General features: G+C 33.9%; 1 protein-coding gene across 2 annotated transcripts in view; it reads left to right on the top strand.

Moving 5' to 3' along the window:
* The first annotated feature begins 228 nt into the window (after nucleotides 1-228).
* The window catches only part of LOC119067672 (irregular chiasm C-roughest protein), a 102,257-nt gene continuing 80,098 nt past the window's right edge, over nucleotides 229-22,387 (top strand). Inside the window, exon 1 of one of the 2 annotated variants that reach the window (XM_037170779.1) lies at nucleotides 229-2,213. The gene's annotated coding sequence lies outside the window, so the exon portion shown is untranslated. The remainder of the gene's footprint in view (nucleotides 2,214-22,387) is intronic. The other variant, XM_037170778.1, reaches the window with a different exon arrangement.

The following is a 22,387-nucleotide window of genomic DNA, read 5'->3' as shown; positions in this document are numbered from 1 at the left end:
AATTAAAATTGGTATAACATGATGTAAGTAATTTCTGTTCATGTCAGAGTGTTGTATAGATATGTACCTTATGAAAAATTCATTGTTAAATTCACACGGTTACACCATACACACTATCCGAATGATACAAGTATGATACGAGTATGATATCCAAAAAATTATATCAACCAGAGGCTGTGTGTGTGGATATATAAATTAGTTACACTCTTTCAAAAAAAATTCAAATCGAGAGTATACCATCATGCAACAGAAGACCCACAAAAAAAAAATCTCACACAAATTCTGTATCTCACATTCGAGAGAGATCATATCAATTAAAATGGAATAGAGGTGGTATAGGTGTGTGCGTCGAGCGAGTATAGTAGCGTGTAAAAAGTGTATGCAGCATAAAAGGTTAAAAACACGAAATCAAAAAGGAAAATGATAAAAATCACTCAAAAACACCGTGAAGGGGAAGAGCTGAAAACGTAGCGCGTTTGAGTGAAAAATGTTATTTCGAAAGGTTCAGTATACTCTGACTCGGGCACGCGCAAATCTCGGCTAAATTGTTTCGTTTCTTGGTCGATGCTTGTGCAGGAGATGGTTGTCGCAGTATAGAGGCGTTAAGTTGAATTTAGTCTGTACAAAGTATTGTCGGAGTTTGGTTACACACGAAAAAAAATATTCTACTTACCGTTATAAAGACCAGTTTGTGTAATATTTTCCATCGCTCGATTTAAATTATTCAGTCGGGACGTTTCTTTTTTTTTTGTTATAACCCTATTGTGTACTGTTGTAGTATAGTATTTCTTGTTGTAAATGGAAAATGACATGGAAAATCGAGACACTGAAAATGTTGTTTTTATTAAAAAGAAATTTCAAGAATAATTACTTTTGAGTGTTAATTAGAAAGGGAGAATTTTGATGAAAATTAACAGAAAAGTCCAGTGAAAATAAAGGATTTTTTTTATGAAATATACTTTTGTTGGGACTATTTATTTATTCTGTGTCTTGTTTAAAAAAAAATATTTAAAAATAAAAATATAAAAAACGAAGGAAAATAATAATAATAAAAAGAACGAAACATTGAAACACATAATATACTCCGACCGAGGAAACGTATTGAATTGTTAGTTAAAAAAGCAATTCGTTGTACATTCAGGTACACATTGAACACAAAATAATAAAAAAGAAGGAAAATGAGTATAAAATATTAAAAGGTAGAAAATATGTCACGATAAATAATTTATTTGAAAAGAAAATTGTTTTTCTCGTGTCTGAGGCTGAATGTGAATATTCGAAAGCGGAGAAGAAGAAGAAGAAAAAAAAAACATTAGGAAAATTCTGAAATGTTTTTAAAACAAAGTGAAATTTTCAAAGCAATTCCCATGAAGAGGAAAAAGAATTTTTTAAGTTTTCTTTAACTTCTTTTTTCGGTTTAATTTTTTTTCTTCAGTATTTCGTCGTTTTTTTTCTTCAATGATACCAGCAAGCATCATTTGAACGTACACTCCAAAAAATAAAATAAAATAAAAGGATAAAAACCAGTCACGCAAAGTTTAATAATTTGTGACGTGACATTGTTTCCACACACAGGAGCGAAAAAAAAGCTACAACACTATCAGGTGACAAGACAATAACTTAAGCAAAAGTGAAACGTTCGGTAGCTTTTTTCCTTTTAATTTAAACTTAATGCCGAATGTGAATTTGTAACATCGACAGAACGAGAGAAAGAGAGATAGAGCCAAAATAAAAAAAAATATTTTTAATGGATTCTTTAAACCACAATAATTGTATTATTCGAAGCTTATTTTGTTTGTCTATCAGTGCGTAACAGTTTGATTTGAGGAAGAAAAAAATAAAGTGAAATTACACTGATTGTATGATGTGTACGGCAGTGAATGTTCAGTGATATCGTTCGGCAATTTTCCCTTTTACGGCAATACACACCAAAAAAAAAGACAAGATCGGCAGAGTATTAACGAAATTTTTTTGTATTTTTCGTTAGGATAAAAGAAGTTATCAATGCGTACGGTGAATTACATGGAATAAAGTGAATTGTTTCAAAGTTTAATATATTAATGTAAACAGATCAGACCTCCTATCGATAGAGAGAAGAAAGCAACAAACAAACGAATAATAACATTGAAAAATTGCATTACAAAAGGATTATACTTTATGTGGATACAACTCAAACAAATTGGAATATTGAGTGGCATTTGAAATCCGAAAAGGTATGTTTATGTTTTATATTGTATACGACACAAAAAATCAGAAATTTATTCTTATTCTTATGACTGTTTCTTATGATATAAAACTTGTTATTCGAGAATAAATTTTTTGTTCTCTCCATTTCTTTAAACATGATGATGATGATGATGATGATGATGTTTACAACCAGTCCTCCACATATTACATTTTGTGTGTGTAGTGTAGTAAGTTCGAACAAAAATCGCTCACTTAATTAATGCACTAAAATATCTCTCGATCAAACAATACGATAAATTTGATAAAGGACACGTTGATTCTTCATCATGCACCCCGGTTCCAAGTACGTATATTATACATCGCAAAAATGCTACCGTCCATGCTGAGATATTCAAAACTTAATGAAAGTATAATAAAGAAATTAGGTACACAGCTTTGTCGATACTAATTAATTTAGTGAAGCTGTGAGGGTATCGACTTTTACGTATCAAAACATTCAAGACACTTAATTGGATTGCTCCGAGAAAATGTGGCAAATTTCCGGTTTTAGAAGTTTTATTAATTAGTCACATTTGTTTAAAATCATGGGATTATGTAGGTGTTGGTAAGCTGTGTGTATAGTACGCGTATATATATAAGGTGTGACAAAGGTTTGTAAGAGAAATATCTTCCGTTTTAATTTTTTTGTCTTGTGTCTTCTTCTCCTGACTTTGAATGAGCAAACGAGTTTCAACGATTTTTTTTTTTTAAAGAATATCCAAGATGCGAATGTTTGCGACTAATTTTCAATTTACGAAAGAATTATCATTTTGTATAAAGTGCCAGCTCGAGTATAAATCGGTCACAAACTGTGTTGGATTTATGATGAAGAAATTCCAGTGTCAGTGACAAATTGATTGACTATGACAATATGCCCGATGGTCGTTCCATTCGGAATGAATTTAGATTTTAAGCGCTAACATTGAGTTATAAGTAGCGACATTCATCGCGATTTCTCTGTAATAATGTACAGGAGCTGGTAGAGTCAGGGCTTACTTTAGAGAATTTTAATTCTGAAAATTCCGAAAATTCTGAAAAAATTCCGAAAAAGTTCTGAAAAATTCCGAAAAATTATTTCAGAATTTTTCGAAACTTTTTCGGAATTTTTTCAGAATTTTCGTAATTTTCAGAATTAAAATTCTCTAAAGTAAGCCCTGGGTAGAGTTGTCGTTTTGTGTGCTATGTCATCACATTAGAAATGATAGGTGGACAGCAAAATGGTTTTATAACAGGATTAGGATGTGGCCTATGCGGGAAGAACACTGTACCTTGGCCCCTAATGGTCACTATTGTACGCACTCAGTAGTTATTGATTCATCGGCCTTTTAACATTTGAAGATCTAGATTCTTGTGCTTTTTGTTCTAGCCGATAGACTTTAATGTAACGTACAATGCAAAGATATCCAATCTTTATGCAATCTTAATAAAGCAAATTGTCCTTTGCATCTTTTACCCTTTCGCGATATACATACCCTTTGCAATTTTACATAATAATCGTGAAGCAAGTACGCTCTTACCCTGAAAGGTGCTCAAACTTAGACGAGAGGCGAAAAATCTTTGCACATATCTATCGTAATTATGGCAGGCGAGCATTCTACCAATAATCGTAATTATGGAATTCCCGTTGATGAATGTGTTTAATAGTTAGGAGGCGGTATAGTACTTAACTGAGACGATGTGTTAGAAGTCGTGAAAATTATACGCAACGAATATCATTTCAAAATTCTACTCCATTTGCTCCATTTCCACATTTCAAATATCATAAAGGAAAGTAACAAAAATAATAAACGAAAATCATAAATCATTAGGTAACGTTAAAAGTCGTCTAAAATAAATCCACAACGACAATAAATTGGAATAACATGACTCCGTTTTCCTGATTCTGTCCGCCCGTTTAATCTAAAGAACAGCTTTTTGTTCCCGTTGAGTATATAGAATAATTTATGAATGAAAATTTTGTATTGAAGTGTGCAAAGCGTGTTTCCTCTTTGGCTGTCAATTATAATTGCTGTATGTATCAAGAAAATGGGTAATGGTTCATTCATTATAAATTCATTTAAAAGATAGAGCAAAATTTGTAAAAATAAAATCTAAAAAATTGGATCTATCAACTCGAACAATGTCAAACTGAAAAATAGGAAAATAAATTTCAATTGATGTTAAGTAGCTATATATGTCTTCAAGGGTAAAACCTTGTGGGCGATGTTTATACGAAAGTGATGAACTTTGTTCAACAATTTCTGTTTAGGCATTTCCAAGAATTTTACTGTGTTGAATGAATTGAATGTAACGGTAAAATGTATGTCAATGTGTTACGCACCGATACGCATAGATATATAGTTCCCCATTAAACCAATGTTCAGACGTTCGCAATTTGAGAGTCGTTCAAAATTGTGGCGGCGAATTGCCGACATTTTGGGGGTAATCACTTGAAGGCATAATATGTACCGAAAAGACCAGAAAGAGAATTGAAACAATATGGAATGGAAAACCGTAGTTTTGTGTTACATTTCCGAAAGGGTTTTACAGATTCGACTAGAAAATCTTTGTCAACATTTTGGATGCAGTGTCAAAGTCTATTTCTAACCTCCCTTGAACCGACACGAATTAAGCGTGTTCGGCTGTTTGGTATGCTGACCAACTATATTGTTGGTAACTGCTGCGCTTCAAAAGGGTCGACAGCAGAGATTATTTTTGGGAAAACATTTTCACACATTTTCTTGTATTTTTCCACATTTTCCTGGATTTTCTCATATTTTCAAAAAAAATAATCGAAATTTGAAAAATTCTGGAAAAGATGAAAAAATTCAGGAATGCTTAGGAAAATGTGGGAAAATTTAGGAAAATGTGAGAAAATAATTTCCTAAAAAATAGTCCTTGGCAGACAGACTAGAGCTATAAGGATTCACACGCTGCGCTTCAAAAGGGTCGACAGCAGAGATTATTTTTGGGAAAACATTTTCACACATTTTCTTGCATTTTTCCACATTTTCCTAGATTTTCTCATATTTTCAAAAAAAAATCGAAATTTGAAGAATTTCGGAAAAATTCAGGAATGCTTAGGAAAATGTGGGAAAATTTAGGAAAATGTGAGAAAATAATTTCCTAAAAAATAGTCCTTGGCAGACAGACTAGAGCTATAAGGATTCACACGCTGCGCTTCAAAAGGGTCGACAGCAGAGATTATTTTTGGGAAAACATTTTCACACATTTTCTTGTATTTTTCCACATTTTCCTAGATTTTCTCATATTTTCAAAAAAATAATCGAAATTTGAAAAATTCTGGAAAAGATGAAAAAATTCAGGAATGCTTAGGAAAATGTGGGAAAACTTAGGAAAATGTGAGAAAATAATTTCCTAAAAAATAGTCCCTGGCAGACAGACTAGAGCTATAAGGGTTCACACGCAATTATCACATTAAAAAAAAAACGCAAACGCAAAAGCCACGGCAAACATAACAAAATTAAAAAATATTTCCTCACGATTTCCATCGCTTCCTCTCTTCCCTTTAGAGATATTCTTCTGTTCAAATTGAGGTACTTTCTTTTAATAAATAAGATTCCATCCATCCAAACGCCTTAACTCGTTGATAATGCAGACGCGCGAGAGTTAATGGGCCCGGCTATCTGTAATAAAGTTTCCTAATTACAATCTGCGACAATCTTTTTACCTTCATAGATTCATATTTATAATTAAAATTTTAATTTGAAACTTAGCGACTTTACCTTCGCTCCGTGAATCTGTTGGAAATAATGCGGACTTTTCCCTTGCATCCAGATTTATTTAATATTCCAAGCTTGTGACATGACGCCTGCGACGACACACAACTCAATTTGCTCAACAGAAGAACGAGAAAAAAAAAACACATTTTATCAGCAACGTGTATACTGATAATGGAAAGTGTGCATAATGTTCAATATTTCTCGTATAATACACGTATAAGGACATTATGAGTGAAAATGTAGCCTTCGAATAATAGAGTTAAATTGTGGTATAGTTTTTCATGGCTGAATGAGGTGAAATTATTTAATTTTTTTTTCATTTCATTTGTTTGTGAGTTGTTAAGCTTTTTATTGTCGTATCATTTCGTTGTTGCGTTGTTGTTTTCTGCCGGCTCTGCTATATATAAAAAAAATCGATATGACATTGTTTTAGTGTTTGAAGCGACGTTCTTTTCATCAATAAAAGGAAAGGAAGAGAACAGAAAAAAAAATTGCAGAAAAATATTCAGTCCTTTTATTGAAACACACAAAACTAGGCCCCACCACTTGGGTGGGTCATTTCCCTTGACTGACTATCAATACTTTCAATAATTCCAGTCCCAGTTGTCTTACCATTTTTAAAAAAGCTGTTGTTTTGAAAAACAGAAAATTATAGTCAGATGAAAAAGCGAAACAAGAATGGTCTCTTAGTCTCTTTGCTACATCATTAATTGAGTATCTCTTTTATTTTCACTGGGTGTTTAGAAAACTCAAAATTTATTTAATTTTCTTAAGAGCTGCGTGAATCGAAGGTTCAGCGAGCGATGTTTTACATCCAATAAGTATGAGTACTTAAAAACTCTTTTAAAATGGCATATTTCTTGCCTTCCTCTTGAATAAATTAAACTCGTGTGAATTACGGCCCTCGCTTCGCTTTGGTCGCAAAGTTCACACTCGTTCAAATATTTATAAGCCTAAACATGGAAAATAGGAAATTATAACACGATGTTATCAGGAGAGGCATTTTTGAGTATGTTATATATACACTGAGAAGAATACAAACAAACAATATTTACAACGATTGAATATTGTCTCCTAAAAAGAGCAATGAGTGGAAGGTCTAGCGACGTACGTTTTACTCCTAATATGAGTCTCCTATATAGTCTACTAAAAGCGCTGAAAAGGTGGCGTATTTCTTGCCTACATCTTGAAAAAATAAAACTCGTGTGAATTACGGCCCTCGCTTCGCTCTGGCCGCAAAGTTCACACTCGTTCAAACATTTTAGGACCGAGAAAAAATCTTTTAAGAATACGGATTTCACGCAAAAATTGTCGTATATCCCAGATTAGTCCGATTAAATTCCAATGTTCGAGTTTAACCACATGAATTACGCTACTGGTCGAGATTGATTTTTGAAGCCTCTGAGAATTACTAGAGCTATCAGTTTCTCAAGCAAGCAAGCAAAAACTCTTTTGGAAACTCTATCTTAATTGTTAGACCAGAAATCCAGAATTTCACAACTCGTCAAATAAGAAATTTTTCTGGAAATCCGTTGCAAAAATGTCGTGGTATAACAGGTTATATTTACAATTACTCCAAATTTATATTTATATTTTATATTTACAATTACTCACTACTCCAATATTATTCTCTGTCAATTAAAACAAAAAATTTGAAAATCGGGTAAAAATTACTCAAGTTATCGCGCGGTAACAAAAGAAAGCGTCTGTGTAGAATTTCTCCCATCTCGTTGTTCGAACATTATCCATCTGCAAACTCAGCCTCAAGAGTTTCAATCTTCGTCGATTAAGACAAAATCTTTGAAAATCGGCTAAGAATCGCGGTAACAAGTAAAAAAATCTCTTGAGAATTACTCCCATCTCATTACTCCAATATTGCCCATCTACGAACTTAACCTCATGATTTTCATTCTCCGTCGATTAAAACCAAAATTTTGAAAATCGGTAAAGAATTACTCGAGGTATCGAGTCCACAAGTGTACGGACGATTTCTGTATTTAACGTTTTTTGCCAATGTAGAACATTTTCAAAATATCAAAGTGAACTTAGCGTTACGGACATTTAAGGGTATTTTCTTTCATAAGACCCTGACTTTCAGTCAAGGTAATAAATGTTCATTTTTGTTGGTTGAATGATTAATTGTCTGAAAAGTGCTTAATATCATTTCACTTTAATTCGGCAACAAAAAAAAAAAACTGGGAAACTCTCTCGTAACGTGTACGATAATTTGTATATATCTACAACAAACGGAACTCTTAACCAAAACTTCTTTTTCACGATAAAAATACCGAAAAAAAATTGGTAAAATTTTAGCAGATTGACATTAATTCCAATTTTTTTTTTCATTCTGGTCGAATTTAAGTATTTTCTCATGCGAAACACGAAAGCACGAATCGCAAGAATACCTGAAGTTAAATTGTCGGAAAAATTGTGAAGGATTCTTTATTATGCTGTGCATGCAAATGTCGTTTTGATATGTGATCAAGTTTTGTGAGCTGTTCTGTTTTCACAATAATTCTTGCATATTATGATGATAGACAATACGGAGAAACCAAGTACGTATATTGACACAGTTTTATTGTTAGTAAAAAATTTTCTTAAAACGTTTTCTCCGTCCTCCCCCGTTCAATGAATCGGATAGAGAACATTGTCAACGTCAATACATATTATTTATTCAGAAATTGTTCGTAATATTATTTCGAAGATTTCAATTTTCTTTTTATCGGATCTTTTTTTTGTTCTGTTCTGTTTTGTTTAAGCTGGAAATTATCCACGGTAATGAATTTCACATCATTACAAATAAAGCTTTTTCAATCGAAAAAGGAAATGAATTTATTCGACTAGATACCGAAAGTTTTGTCTAACAAGAGAGGACTGTTGTCAAAACAAAATTTATCAGAAAACTTCCACTCAAGACGATCCATCGTAATACGAATTATCGGAACAGAATTTAAGTACAAATAATGCAACACAAATTTTTTGTCAGAAGTTTTCACTCAATGACGAATATTAACTCTTCGCCGAACACACACATTTTCGTCGTCGACAACATCATTTCACCGTAATGCCATGAATTTGTTTGTAACAAATGTACAGTCGAATTTTCATTTTGAAAATTGTTGCAACATTTTTGCGAATCGTTTGCAATTAAAATAACGAGTTCGCAGAAGTATGTGGGGTATATAAATGCTGCACGATGAAGAAGAAGAAATGCACTAAAGATCGTACCCAGTCATTGTTCGCTCTCGGAATATATATAAGATGCTAATGCTTTTCAAATAATGCAAAAATTTTATGCTAAAAATATCATTCGTTCCACAATGTATGCTTCCAGTTCAGAAATTATTTTAATTATAGCGTTCGAGGTGGATGGAATGTGTCTTTATTCACTTCATATATCTCGATGCCGCCAGAAAAGGGCAATGAGGGATTCTTTTGAAAAACAACCTACCAAAATCGGACTCATTTTCCAGTGGACTTTTTTATATGTGCCGAGAAAGGTATTCGACCCTAGAAGCCAAAACCACTTTCGAAAAAATTCTTACGACGAAATAGAAGTTGAAATGATTAGGTTTACATATTTCATCATAGATGCATCCAAACCACATAAGTCCCTCTTTGGCCTAAAAGCAAATAAAATTACCTGTCAAATGATACCCCACACGACCATGTACGTTTTGTGTGCCTCGATAAATTTCTGTAAGAACAGTGTAAGTCTTCGGTTGAAAACTTTAACTGCCAATATTTCAGTCTCAATGAATTTTTAACCCAATAGGTCCCTGTTCGGCTCAATAGTACATGTTATTACCTTTCTAATGACACCCCACACGACCCTGTACGGCTCGCGTAACTGGAGAAATTTTCGGTAGGCTGTTTTTCAAAAGAATCCCTCTTTAAACAATTGAAGTAAGAGATCGATCGTAATACGTTTGTTGTTTTTATGACCTTCAAACTTCATAAGTCCCTATTCGGCTGAATAGTACGTGTGATTACCTTTCTAATGACACCCCACACGACCCTGTACGGCTCGCGTAACTGGAGAAATTTTCGGTAGGCTGTTTCTCAAAAGAATCCCTCTTTAAACAATTGAAGTAAGAGATTGATCGTAATACGTTTGTTGTTTTTATGACCTTCAAACTTCATAAGTCCCTATTCGGCTGAATAGTACGTGTGATTACCTTTCTAATGACACCCCACACGACCCTGTACGGCTCGCGTAACTGGAGAAATTTTTGTAAGAAAAGTGGAAGTTTTCGGTTTTTGATCAACTTTCACCAGCCACACAAACTTCGAAGAATTTTTTTGAAAGTGGTTTTGGCTACTAGGGTCGCATACCTCTCTATATATATAAAAGACCACTGGAAAATGCGTCCGATTTCGGTAGGCTGTTTTTTAAAAGAATCCCTCAATAGAATGGAGAATGGATTAAAAACAGACAAATTTAAACGACTAATCGAGATGTACACAAGGTCGTTCTATATTTGAAAAGAAAAATGTTGTAAAACCAGAACGACAAACATCATATTTCGATAAAATCTTAATTTTTAATCGCACAAATAATATATTTTGTATAAAGCCGATCCGAACGAATAGGAAATCATCGAAACGGTGATTATTATATATAATATACAGTATACCCCGAGCCAGAGGTCAGAGACACTCAGGAAAACCCGAATAAATTTTTTAACATTTCATTATGCTCGTTCAGTGTACACTGTGTACCTATACCGATTCTTTTGTGTCCCGCATGTACAAATATATTACGTATTGATGTGTTTATGTTCCGAGACCGAAAATACGAATTTTCTCTTATTTTCCAATCAAATTTTGTCAAATGTAATTGTACCAAAAATCACTCACTAGGATTTTTCTCTTTTGTTGCTAGAAAATGAAAAGGTTTGTCAACAGCAGTATAAATTGGGTCCATTTTATTTATGTAGTGTACAAATGTTTCGTTTTCTTTAAAAACGAACTACTATTCACTATTATACGTATACTCTTTAGATCATTGTGTCAATACACAACACATACCCGACATATATATATATATGTTTATATGAACGACAATGAGGTTGTTATTTTTCTCTCTATTTTTCTCTACTCCGTACAATATTCTATACTATGTATGAATGGCTGCAGCTTAGCAGAAATAGATGGCGAGAATTTAGAATATGTTTATTTCAATCTATTTTCCCTTTATATTTTTATTTTATTTTGAATTATCCGAAAGTGGTTTCTAAGTGAGCAAACAAACCTCCGACGGCCCTCAATTCAGTTACAAAAGATTTTGTCTTAACGGAGACAGCATATCTAGTGTAACGTAGTGAGTAATCAGATTTTCCCGACAAAAATATATTTTCGTAAAAAAGGGACTATTATTAAGGACGTTCGGAACGATAGATATAGAGTGTGTGAGTGTCTGTTTGTCACCATCATTATGGAGGATTTGTTTGGTGCGGTGTTATTGTCGAAAATTTGAAAATGTTTTGTTGTAAGTAAAAAGAGCGAAAGATATGGGGATAAATATTTGCTGTGACATCGGTTTTCATTTTTACTTCCTCGATGTGCTATGGGGGGAGACAATGGGGGGACATACAACAAAAAAAGCGTACTAAAAATTTCGAAATGTTTCGCCTTGTACAATATCCAGCCCAGTGTTCAAAATACGATTCGAATTTTGCAGCGTACAATATGTATGCGGCACACATTCTATATAAACGGTTGTACACATTATGGATAGAAAATATAATTGAACTTAACGAGGTGGGTTTTCGGTGTTGAAATAATTTAGGGATGAAAGCTCCATTTAAGATTCGTGTGGTTTTGTTGACAGTAACTTAGTTTTAATGATATTCGTAAAGGGAAAATTTTGTTCATGAAGAGGGTATCAATTGGAATGTGTCGTCGTAATTGCATTAAATAGATTTGGTTGGGAAATTTAAGATGAATTCATGCCTTTAATCTTATGTAAGCTCTCCGACAACAGTAAATACAATTTCGAAAAGATAATCAAACACCATACGACCCATTCGTTTTATTATCACGAAATTAAGCATTAATGCTAAAGGTCATCGGTGTGTTTTTGATACCTTTTTGCTGTCCATTCCCACATTCAATATCAATTTCAATTTGTGATAGAGTTTCCCATTTCGCACTCGATATGCTCAAAATAATTTTTTTTTATGCTAATGCCTCAACGACGCCCATTGGTGATTCAAAATTAGAAATACTAATTAATTGTTCAAATACAAACGGAAGACAGCCCACTCGAAGATCCATATTCAGATAGAGTTCGGTAAGTGTAAAATAAAAAAGAAGAAGAAGAAACCGACGATATAAGCCCGTTCCGCTGGCCCATTCGCATCTAGTTTCACGCATTTTTAATTGGGTGCAGAATTAATGGTTTCCGAAAATAAGTCACCAAATCCCTAGGTCTGCCTACTCCCTTTTCGTCTTTTCTCGACCCACTTAAACATTAATCTCACATTCAGCGTAAATGTTTTATGTTCCACTGCACTCTTCATCAATGTCGAACAATGCTCACGGTACGAACACCATACCATGTTCGACAAAGAACAAAATGAAACAAAACCGAGAGAAAAACGAAATAAATTCTTTTCTTTTTTTTTTTGGTTTTGTTATAGTAATGCATCCTTTATCCATATTGCAGTACGAAACGTACAATATGAAATTTTATTACAAGTTCTCAGAAACCCTATTGCCCGATGTCTTCATGAATATTGAATACGGTGTACGAGATATGCAGCCAGCCAGTTGTTTTTCTGACAAATAAATTTTTAATTTGTAAAATGATACTATTGACTTTGCTAAGAAAGAATAAATGCTTCAAAATCGATAAAGTTTCCGTTTGCTGAATTTGTGTTTTATTCATTTGTCGCAATACATTTGGATGGAATATTTATGGATCCCGTTGGTTGTTTTAAAAGTTTTTTTTTTCTCATTGCGAAAGGTAACCACAACCGGGGGACAAAATAGGAATTATCGTCTGTGCCATTTCGACAGCCTGTTATTATGCTTTTATTTTGTAAAAATATTTTTCCGCAAAAAAACGAGCCATCAGAACAGTCGGAGCGTCTGCTGCGACTGAGCCCCGTACAAACCCGTATATCTATTGCGTACGTGACCCTAGTGCGTCTGTCACCCTACTTTGACCGTAGACCTATTGCACCCGTAAACGTAGTTGAAGTCAAATTATTATGAAATGTGTACATCTTAGAAATTGCGCATAGCGCAATTACGAAGCCCCGTACGACGTTCCTTTCAAATAAAACAAAAATTTCAAATAGCCCTAAAATTTTAATTTATTTAGTATAAATAAACATAGGGCCTAGTATCGGCCTCAGTCCGAAGATCCAAATTTAATTTTTTTTTTCAACTACATTCTATTCGGCCTTTGATTACCTTCCAAATGAAACAAAAAATACGAAAAACGGATGAAATTTGCTCGAGTTATATTCAAAATACACATAGGGCCCTAGTAGCGGCCTTAGTCCGAGGACCCAAATTTAATTTTTTTTCAACAACATTCTATTCGGCCTTTGATTACCTTCCAAATGAAACAAAAATTACGAAAAACGGATGAAACTTGCTCGAGTTATATGTAAAATACATATAGGGCCCTAGTAACGGCCTTAGTCCAAGGACCCAAATTTAATTTTTTTTTCAACAACATTCTATTCGGTGTTCGATTATCTTTCAAATGAAACAAAAATTACGAAAAACGGATGAAATTTACTCGAGTTGTATGTAAAATACGCATAGGGCCCTAGTAGCTTTTCACTTCTAAGGCCCTAACTCACGGTCCACTCACCCGATTTTAAAAAACTTTTTTTTCCTGGATTGGTATTGACAATACCCATCATTTGCCGTGTCATTTACTTTTCCATCGTTTATTTTGCCATAAATATCACCAAAAGACCTTAAATCACTTAGGTGGCCCTAACTCACGAAGGGCCGACCCGAATATGCCCATCTTCGAACTTAGCCTCACTATTTTGACTATCTTTCAGGGAAAAAAAAAAATTTTGAAATCGGATTTGATTTACTCAAGATATCGACGTGACGGACAGACGGACAGACGGACAGACGGCCCAAATTTTTATTGCGGATTCGTCATCTATGAACATAGGCAAACACTTTGCCCTTACCGTCTGCTTCGAGTTCCATCAATTACACACGGCATCGTAATCCTATAAGCCCCTTCGTACTTCGTACGGGGCTAAAAATTGTTTCACCAAATAACGTCGATTGATTTTATCAAATATTTGGTTGCCAATGTGGTGGTACAAAGGACACAAGCTGATTAAACGTTGTTTGGTTTGATCGAACGCAAAAAAGACCGGTCGGAATGGAAATTGAAAATAAAAATCAAAATTTAAATTTGATTCCTCATTTGCAGGAGTTGCAGCATTATCGAGACCATAATTCCTAGGTCCCATATTTTTCCGAGCCAATAAAACTGTATTTTCACCTCAAAGAAAATTATCTTAAGTAATGCCATAGATCGACCCAAATACCACATAGTTCGGAGAACTCATTTGTGCAGTAGTTTTCACGAACATACCATTTACACACAGTGTGTGTACAAAGGCTTGGGATGAAACCCCCATTACACATCCACTAACTTCAAACAATAAAGTTACAACAAGTAACACACACACACAGTATCTGCACGTATAATATAAACGTATAGCCCCACACCCATAAAGAGCGGTCGTTACACAAGAAGTGTAGATAAGTGAATCGTTTCTATATAAGATAATTAGAGCTATAATATCATGTTATAAGACAAAGCATTTCAGCACACATAGCAACATAAATCATAAATCCTTAAAGTCCTTCCATTGAAAATATACATACGTACAGTCGTACAAACCGACAATAACGAACTGAAACACCATATTACATTTTCTATTATACCTCAAAACGTAACACACTCGCTCTTCCCATACAACACACATATTGAGTCAGTTCCACAATTCCATCTTTCTACCCGAAAATATATAAATTTTAGACATCCATTCCATCACAAAGCACCTTGCAAATGCCATCATCGAGCACTGGTGTATGAAACCATTTTCCATCGGAGTAAGGTAGAAGTTTACCTCAAAATCAATGAAAACATACAATGGAGATGACTTGGTTCTCTTATTTATTTTGTAAAGTAGTGACATTCTTGACTAATGTAACACACACGAGTACTATGCGGGCATAGAGATGTTCTTACACGAACGAGAAATTTAGAAGGAATACGTAGGAAGAAGAAGAAATACAAAAGCATAACCCAACGGATATGGCCGGACTGTGGAATTCAACAAATTTTTATTTTTTTTTGTTGTTGTCAATGAATGTGCCAAAACACATATTATGCAACACACATATAACTTAACGAGAAGACATGATGTAATCATGGGACCGAGGAGAATACGATTTAATATTCAGAAAATGGGTAGCCAAAGCTTTACCGAGGATTTTTCACTTTTCATATAGGAAAAAAAAAGGTAAAATGTGCAGCGATGCTTAAATAATGAAATTGATTCTCATGGAGTTATAGGCAGAGAGTGCTGTAACTCGGTGGAACGCTCATACACAATATTATCATGTTGTATAATATAATGTACATGTACAAACGTCTCTATGTTGTTAGCTATTTTATGTTAATATCCCAACAAAAATCTCTTCGAGAAAAGTGTGACGCAGTCTTTGAAGTACAATTTCTAAAATGAATGATATCGCTAGAGTTGACGCTTTCAGCTTCGTTACGCAAAAATTAAATTTTACACCCAATTTTAGTTCAAACAAGCTGGCTTAGTTTTTCTCATCATCTTCCAAATAATTTTTACCAAAAAAAATTTGACTGGAAACAACCAAAATTTTAGCAAAAAAATCTGCGTCGCAAAGTGGCAAATGTTCAGGAACAGACCAGCAAGAAAATTTATCTGCCACATGCGACGCAGATTTTTTTGGTAAAATTTTGGTTGTTTCCAGTCAAATTTTTTTTTGGTAAAAATTATTTGGCAGATGATGAGAAAAACTAAGCCAGCTTGTTTGAACTAAAATTGGGTGTAAAATTTAATTTTTGCGTAACGAAGCTGAAAGCGTCAACTCTAGCGATATCATTCATTTTAGAAATTGTATTTCAAAGACTGCGTCACACTTTTCTCGAAGAGATTTTTGTTGGGATATCAGTCGTTTTAGAAGTTTTAGAACACTGCTTTTTATAACAGTTTATAACAGAAATTCGGAAATTTGGCGAAATTTGAAAATTTGACGAAATTTGAAAATTTGACGAAATTCGAAAATTTGACGAAATTCGAAAATTTGACGAAATTTGAAAATTTGACGAAATTAGAAAATTTGACGAAATTTGACGAAATTTGACGAAATTCGAAAATTTGATGAAATTCAAAAATTTGACGAAATTTGACGAAATTCGAAAATTTGACGAAATTCAAAAATTTGATGAAATTCAAAAATTTGACGAAATTTGACGAAATTCGAAAATTTGACGAAATTCGAAAATTTGACGAAATTTGACGAAAATCGAAAATTTGACGAAATTCGAAATTTGAAAATTTGACGAAATTCGAAAATTTGACGAAATTCGAAAATTTGACGAAGAAAGTAATTCTCTATCTGCCACCATTCAAGAAATATCTCTAAAACCCCAATTGACCCACCCATTTCCAACTTTCGACATTTTTCACAAATGCACTTCTTTTCTACTCGTAAAACTCTGAGACTTTGCCGAAGAAAGTAACCCTCTATCTGCCACCATTCAAGAAATACCTCTAAAAACATAATTGACCCACCCATTTCCAACTTTCGACATTTTTCACATATGCCCCTCTGTTCTACTCGTAAAACTCTGAGACTTTGCCGAAGAAAGTAATTCTCTATCTCTCATAACCCAAAAAAAAGTATTAGTCCTTTCATCCTACGCTCGAGTAGCTCAAAATTTGGTCACTCTAATCACTCTAGCTCAAACGAATCTGCCCCGTTTTTTTAATTATTTTTTTGTTCGAATCGTGTTACGAATACCTTTCATTTGATGGGTCGCACGACTCTGTAGGTTTCAATACAGCTAAGCTACAGCCGAAAATGCGTTCCGGACCCTCGAAAACCACACTCAGAAACCACTTCGAGGCCAATAAAACAAAATTCTGGTTTTTCCTGGGGTAATGGCGTATCACATTTTCATTTTTATGCCCACCCTGAGGCTCCTGCAAAATTTCATGGAGATTGGCTGACTAGTTTCCGAGATCGACCGTCGACAGATAGACAGATAGACAGATAGATAGAAACATACAGAGTAAGTTGAAAGATTTTGATTGTTTGGAAAACGTTAATTTGGTGCATTTTCTATCAAAATGACCAACTTCAAAACGATGTATCTCCGGCAATTTTAAAGTTACATAGTCGAGTGATAGCTCGTTTTGCTCGTATTTGAAGCGCGAATAAGATAGAATAGGATTTGTGGTGATACAGGCCAAAGGAAAGAAACTTAAATTCTCGCCTATATATAGTTGCCGCGTCTCAAAAAAATTTCTTCGTTCTTTTTTGGAAGTTAGACTGCGTCAAGTCCTCCGCTATCGCTCCGGACATGACCATACTAGTGATGTAGAGATGTATTATAATGATATGGCATTTGGCTATATAGCGGCAGATTTGAAAAATCAATTTGCTAACAAATATAAATAGGAAATGTGAAACGTTTTGGAAAATCAAAGAATATTGGCAAATAACTTATGGCCCCCCGTCTTCGTATCACATTTTATCTATTTTTAACCCTTTTTATTCGGAGTCCGGATACACAATTAGAGAAGTCAATCAAAATTAATTAATATTGACTGACGTGCTATGTGCTACACAGCTGAAAATGCAAATAAACCTTATTTGGGTTGGTTAGTACGTTGTTTATTTGTTCGGCCAAAACATTCAAATTCACTGACGGGAATTAAAAGTTTTCGACAAAACAATAAACGGAATGGAATGAACTTCTGTATTCGTTGCGGGATTCGTCGAAACTCTACACATGATTTGGCTGGCCGTAATGACCGTATTATTTTATCCGAAGAGGGTACAATCTACGCCATAGAGTTAGACTATACGCATAACTTTTTGTCACCGTTTGCAGGCAGAATTTGTATGTCTTGTATGTGGACCGACGATTCCAAATGACATTCTAAGGTAAATTTAAATTACAGCCACAAATTAAATTCATTTCATTAAATTTGTGACGCAATTTGATTCAACTGTTTTTCAGCTGGTCCACTCACACAAACTCATTGTCTTATACGTGTTTACACAGTCTTACCAATACCACGCGTACGTAAGCTCATATAAACACTTATTAAGCAGTAAAATTTCACGTGGTAAGCAGCTGAAGCAAATTGCTTCAAAAATTTGGCTAGCGGCATATCGATCTGTCTTAGCTTTTCAAAAACACAATTTGAATCTAGTGATTATTGTGCCTCAATCAAAATATTTATTTTCGCAACAAAAGTGACAAAAAGTAGGACTTTCCGTTGCTTTTATTACGAAAAACGTTGTATACAACTCTCTATGATAAATGCTTTTTCAGGCGCTAGATGTGAGGCCGTAGGCCGAGTGTGACAATACACACACATCGTACATTGTATATACACTCGGTTGTGTAAATCATGTCCGGAGCGATAGCGGAGGACTTGACGCAGTCTAACTCCCAAAAAAAGAACGAAGAAATTTTTTTGAGACGCGTCAACTATCATGTCCGGAGCGGAGGACTTGACGCAGTCTAACTCCCAAAAAGAGAACGAAGAAATTCTGTTTCTACCCTTTGGTCTATATCATCACAAAACCTATTTCATAATATTCTCGCTTTAAATACGAACAAAACGAGCTATCACTCGACTATGTAGGTTTAAAATTACCGGAGATACATCGTTTTGAAATTGGTCACTTTTCATACTTAATACACCACATTGACTTTTTCCAAACAATCAAAATCTTTCAACTTACTCTGTATGTTTCTATCTATCGATCTATCGACAGGCTATCTCGGAAAGTAGTCTGCCAATCTCTATGAAACTTTGCAGGAACCTTAGTCAGGCCATTAGAACTTAAGTTTCATTCATCATTATCGCAGGAAAAATCAAGTGTAATTAATTAATTAATTTTCAGAACAATTTCTCTCATATAAAAATGTTCAGCCATTTTGTGATGGAAATGTTGTGATGATGTGTTGTGATTATTGTAGTGAAGTTGGTTGTAATTTGGTAGCAAAATTTAAAGTTTTTGAATATTACGGCTTACATGGTTGGAAATTAGAAAAATTTGGCTACTTTCGGGGTAGCTGGAATAATTTGGTCATTTCCGGGGTATGTTGGGCAGCTGGAAAAATTTAGTCACTTTCGGTGTATGTTGGGCAGCTGGAAAAATTTGGTCACTTTCGGTGTATGTTGGGCAGCTGGAATAATTTGGTCATTTCCGGGGTATGTTGGGCAGCTGGAAAAATTTAGTCACTTTCGGTGTATGTTGGGCAGCTGGAAAAATTTGGTCACTTTCGGTGTATGTTGGGCAGCTGGAATAATTTGGTCACTTTCGGTGTATGTTGGGCAGCTGGAAAAATTTGGTCACTTTTAGGGTATAGGTTGGGCAGCCGTCAAAATTTTTTCATTTTTGGTGTTTATATAACGGCCATTTGTATAGCTAGTACATATACCTATATATGTAGTTAGTATGTAGCTATATTGACATATATATGTAGTATATAACTATATTGAGGTATATTAAAATTATGGGTGAGAGTACCTGATGTAATCTCAATTTTTTCTTGATCGTGAACAATTCAAATCCAATTTCTTCAATTGACGTATATGCAGGATATAGCTATATGGACCTATATATCAGGGCCTACTTTTTAGAAACTTTTAGAGAAAATCGAGAAATTCAAGAAACTTTGAGAAATTCAAGAAACTTCGAGAAATTCAAGAAATTTCGAGAAATATTTCTTGAATTTCTCAAAGTTTCTTGAATTTCTCGAATTCGAGAAATTTCAAGAAATTCCAGAAAATTCAAGAAATTCGGGAAACTTAAATTCAAGAAATTTCAAGAAACTAATTTCTCGAGTTTCTTGAAGTTTCTCGAATTTCTCGAATTCGAGAAATTTTAAGAAATTCGAGAAAATTCGAGAAATTTCAAGAAATTCAAGAAATTAGTTTCCAAAAAGTAGGCCCCTCTATATATAGTACTTATATATCATTATGGACCTATATATAGTTAATATATAGCTATATGTACATATATATAGTTCGTATATAGCTATATGGACTTTTTTTCGCAACAATTTTTTTAACCAAAATCTTTTTGAACCGCAAGCAGAGCCAAAACCCACTTTCAGACTTAGCTTATAAAACGACTGATATCCCGGCAAAAACTCTTGCAGAGTAAAGTTGGACGCAGTCTACAGTCCATATCTGTGATAAATTCTAAAACAAGTGATATCGCTAGAGGTGACACTGTCAGCGTCGTTACGCAAAATTGAATTTCACAGCCAATTAATTGAAATTAGCTGGCCTAGTTTACCAAACCATTGGACAATCAATTTTTTCAGAAAAAATTTGAATCAACAGATTTTGACTGAAAAATTGTCAACAAAAAATTTATCAAAAAAAATCTGCGTCGCAAAGTGGCAGATGCTCACGGACAAACCAACGAGAACTTTAATCTGCAGAATTTTTTCGGTTAATTTTTTGTTGAAAATTTTTCAGTCAAAATTCTGTTGGTTCAAATTTTTTCTGTCGAAACGTTTTCCCAATGTGAAATTTCCATATTTTCTCAGAGTTTTCCCAAATCTTCTCTAATTCACAAAAAATAGTCCCGGCTATCTGTTAATGCTTCAACATATCTCCACACAAAGTTTATGATTTGAAATGGTTGCATGAACAGGGAGGATATGATGACTGTTATTATTCTGATTGTGCACTATGCGTGTAGCCCCTTGTAAATCGTTCAGTAGACCCAAATCATTTGTTGAAAAAGTTCATTGCAATTCAAAACTTTCTAACTGGCCAAAAATGTCTTCTTCACGAAGGAACAACTAATGAGAAGGGTCATTGGATTTTGATGTTGTTAGTTGGTTTAGGCTTTATTTTTTTCTTTGTTCATCATTTCCTCCAGCCTCATAATCACGGATATTATAAATCGGTTTCGGTAAAATACAAAACCGCACACAACATCGGCGTCATATTATAATCGGATCTACTATTTAGTATTGTGTGAGTGGATTGAAAATAATCATTCAAAATTAATTAAAACAAATCGAAAACTCTAATTGAAAAATGAATTGAATTCGAATTTGGAAGCAAATGCAGACGTTAAGCTTAATAAATAGTACACATACGTTCGTTAAGTATACGCGCGTTCAAGTGTTATTTGGTGGCCATCACAAAAATGCTACAATTCCGTTTTATGTTATCCGTATACGCCGTATACGTATACACATACAATCAACAGAAAGAAATACTGAAAACTAGCTGCTGATATAGTAAAATGGATAATTTGTGGTGAACATGCAATCTTATATTAATATAGCGAACATCAATTTACTTTATCCTAGTTGGTTATCCTTTCTGCCTTGGATTGTCGGGTAAGAGTTTCCTGATGTTTGTTATTAACTGAATCGGAAATAAGACGTTTTTGCTTTAATTGGTGTTTTTCATAGCAAACGCGATCTAATTAAGTGCGAGAATTCAAGTAAAATGTTCGACGATGCCAATATAATTCAATATAAATTCATTTCACTTGTCGATGATTTCAAGATAGCAGTCTTCTTTAAACAACAACAACAACAACAAAACAATTTTTTACCTAAACTTTTTGGTTCGGAAAAGCAACTACCTAATATTAAAGTTACATAACCACCACTTATATCGATTTTCAGACTTTCATATTGTTTCAAACGATAATCAATGAAATGTTTGAATATGTACGGTATATATGACCTATGTATAATCCAATATCCCTTATCTTTTCATATACTACGATGTATAATGTATAATGAAACCCATAAAAGATGTTTCGAGGTAAAAGGCGAGTTGGAAACATTTTATTTTATATACCGTTCCGTTCTGTATTATACGTATATACATCCATACATACCTATATAGTATATAATAGGCTGTGTTCAAATATGAAATTATTTTCTTTTCCATTCTCCCAGCGTTTTTGTTCCATCTCACCTAAGACCGATCTAAATTTATTGATGATTTCAAAATGTTGCGAATATTCCTCGACTGCCATACCATCGAAAATATTCCATTCTTCTGGAATTTACATTTACTTTAATAAAGAAAGGCATTTTTCGGATGTTTTAAATTTGTTCGCTCACTTTTTCGTTATAATAACCGAATTGTGGATTAATTTCCATTGTAAATATC

The sequence above is a fragment of the Bradysia coprophila genome (genome assembly GCF_014529535.1).
Source record: "Bradysia coprophila strain Holo2 chromosome X unlocalized genomic scaffold, BU_Bcop_v1 contig_128, whole genome shotgun sequence".
In the NCBI taxonomy this organism is placed as follows: domain Eukaryota; kingdom Metazoa; phylum Arthropoda; class Insecta; order Diptera; family Sciaridae; genus Bradysia; species Bradysia coprophila.
The sequence above is the reverse complement of the archived record's forward strand: the minus strand, read 5'-3'. Positions and strand labels throughout refer to the sequence as shown.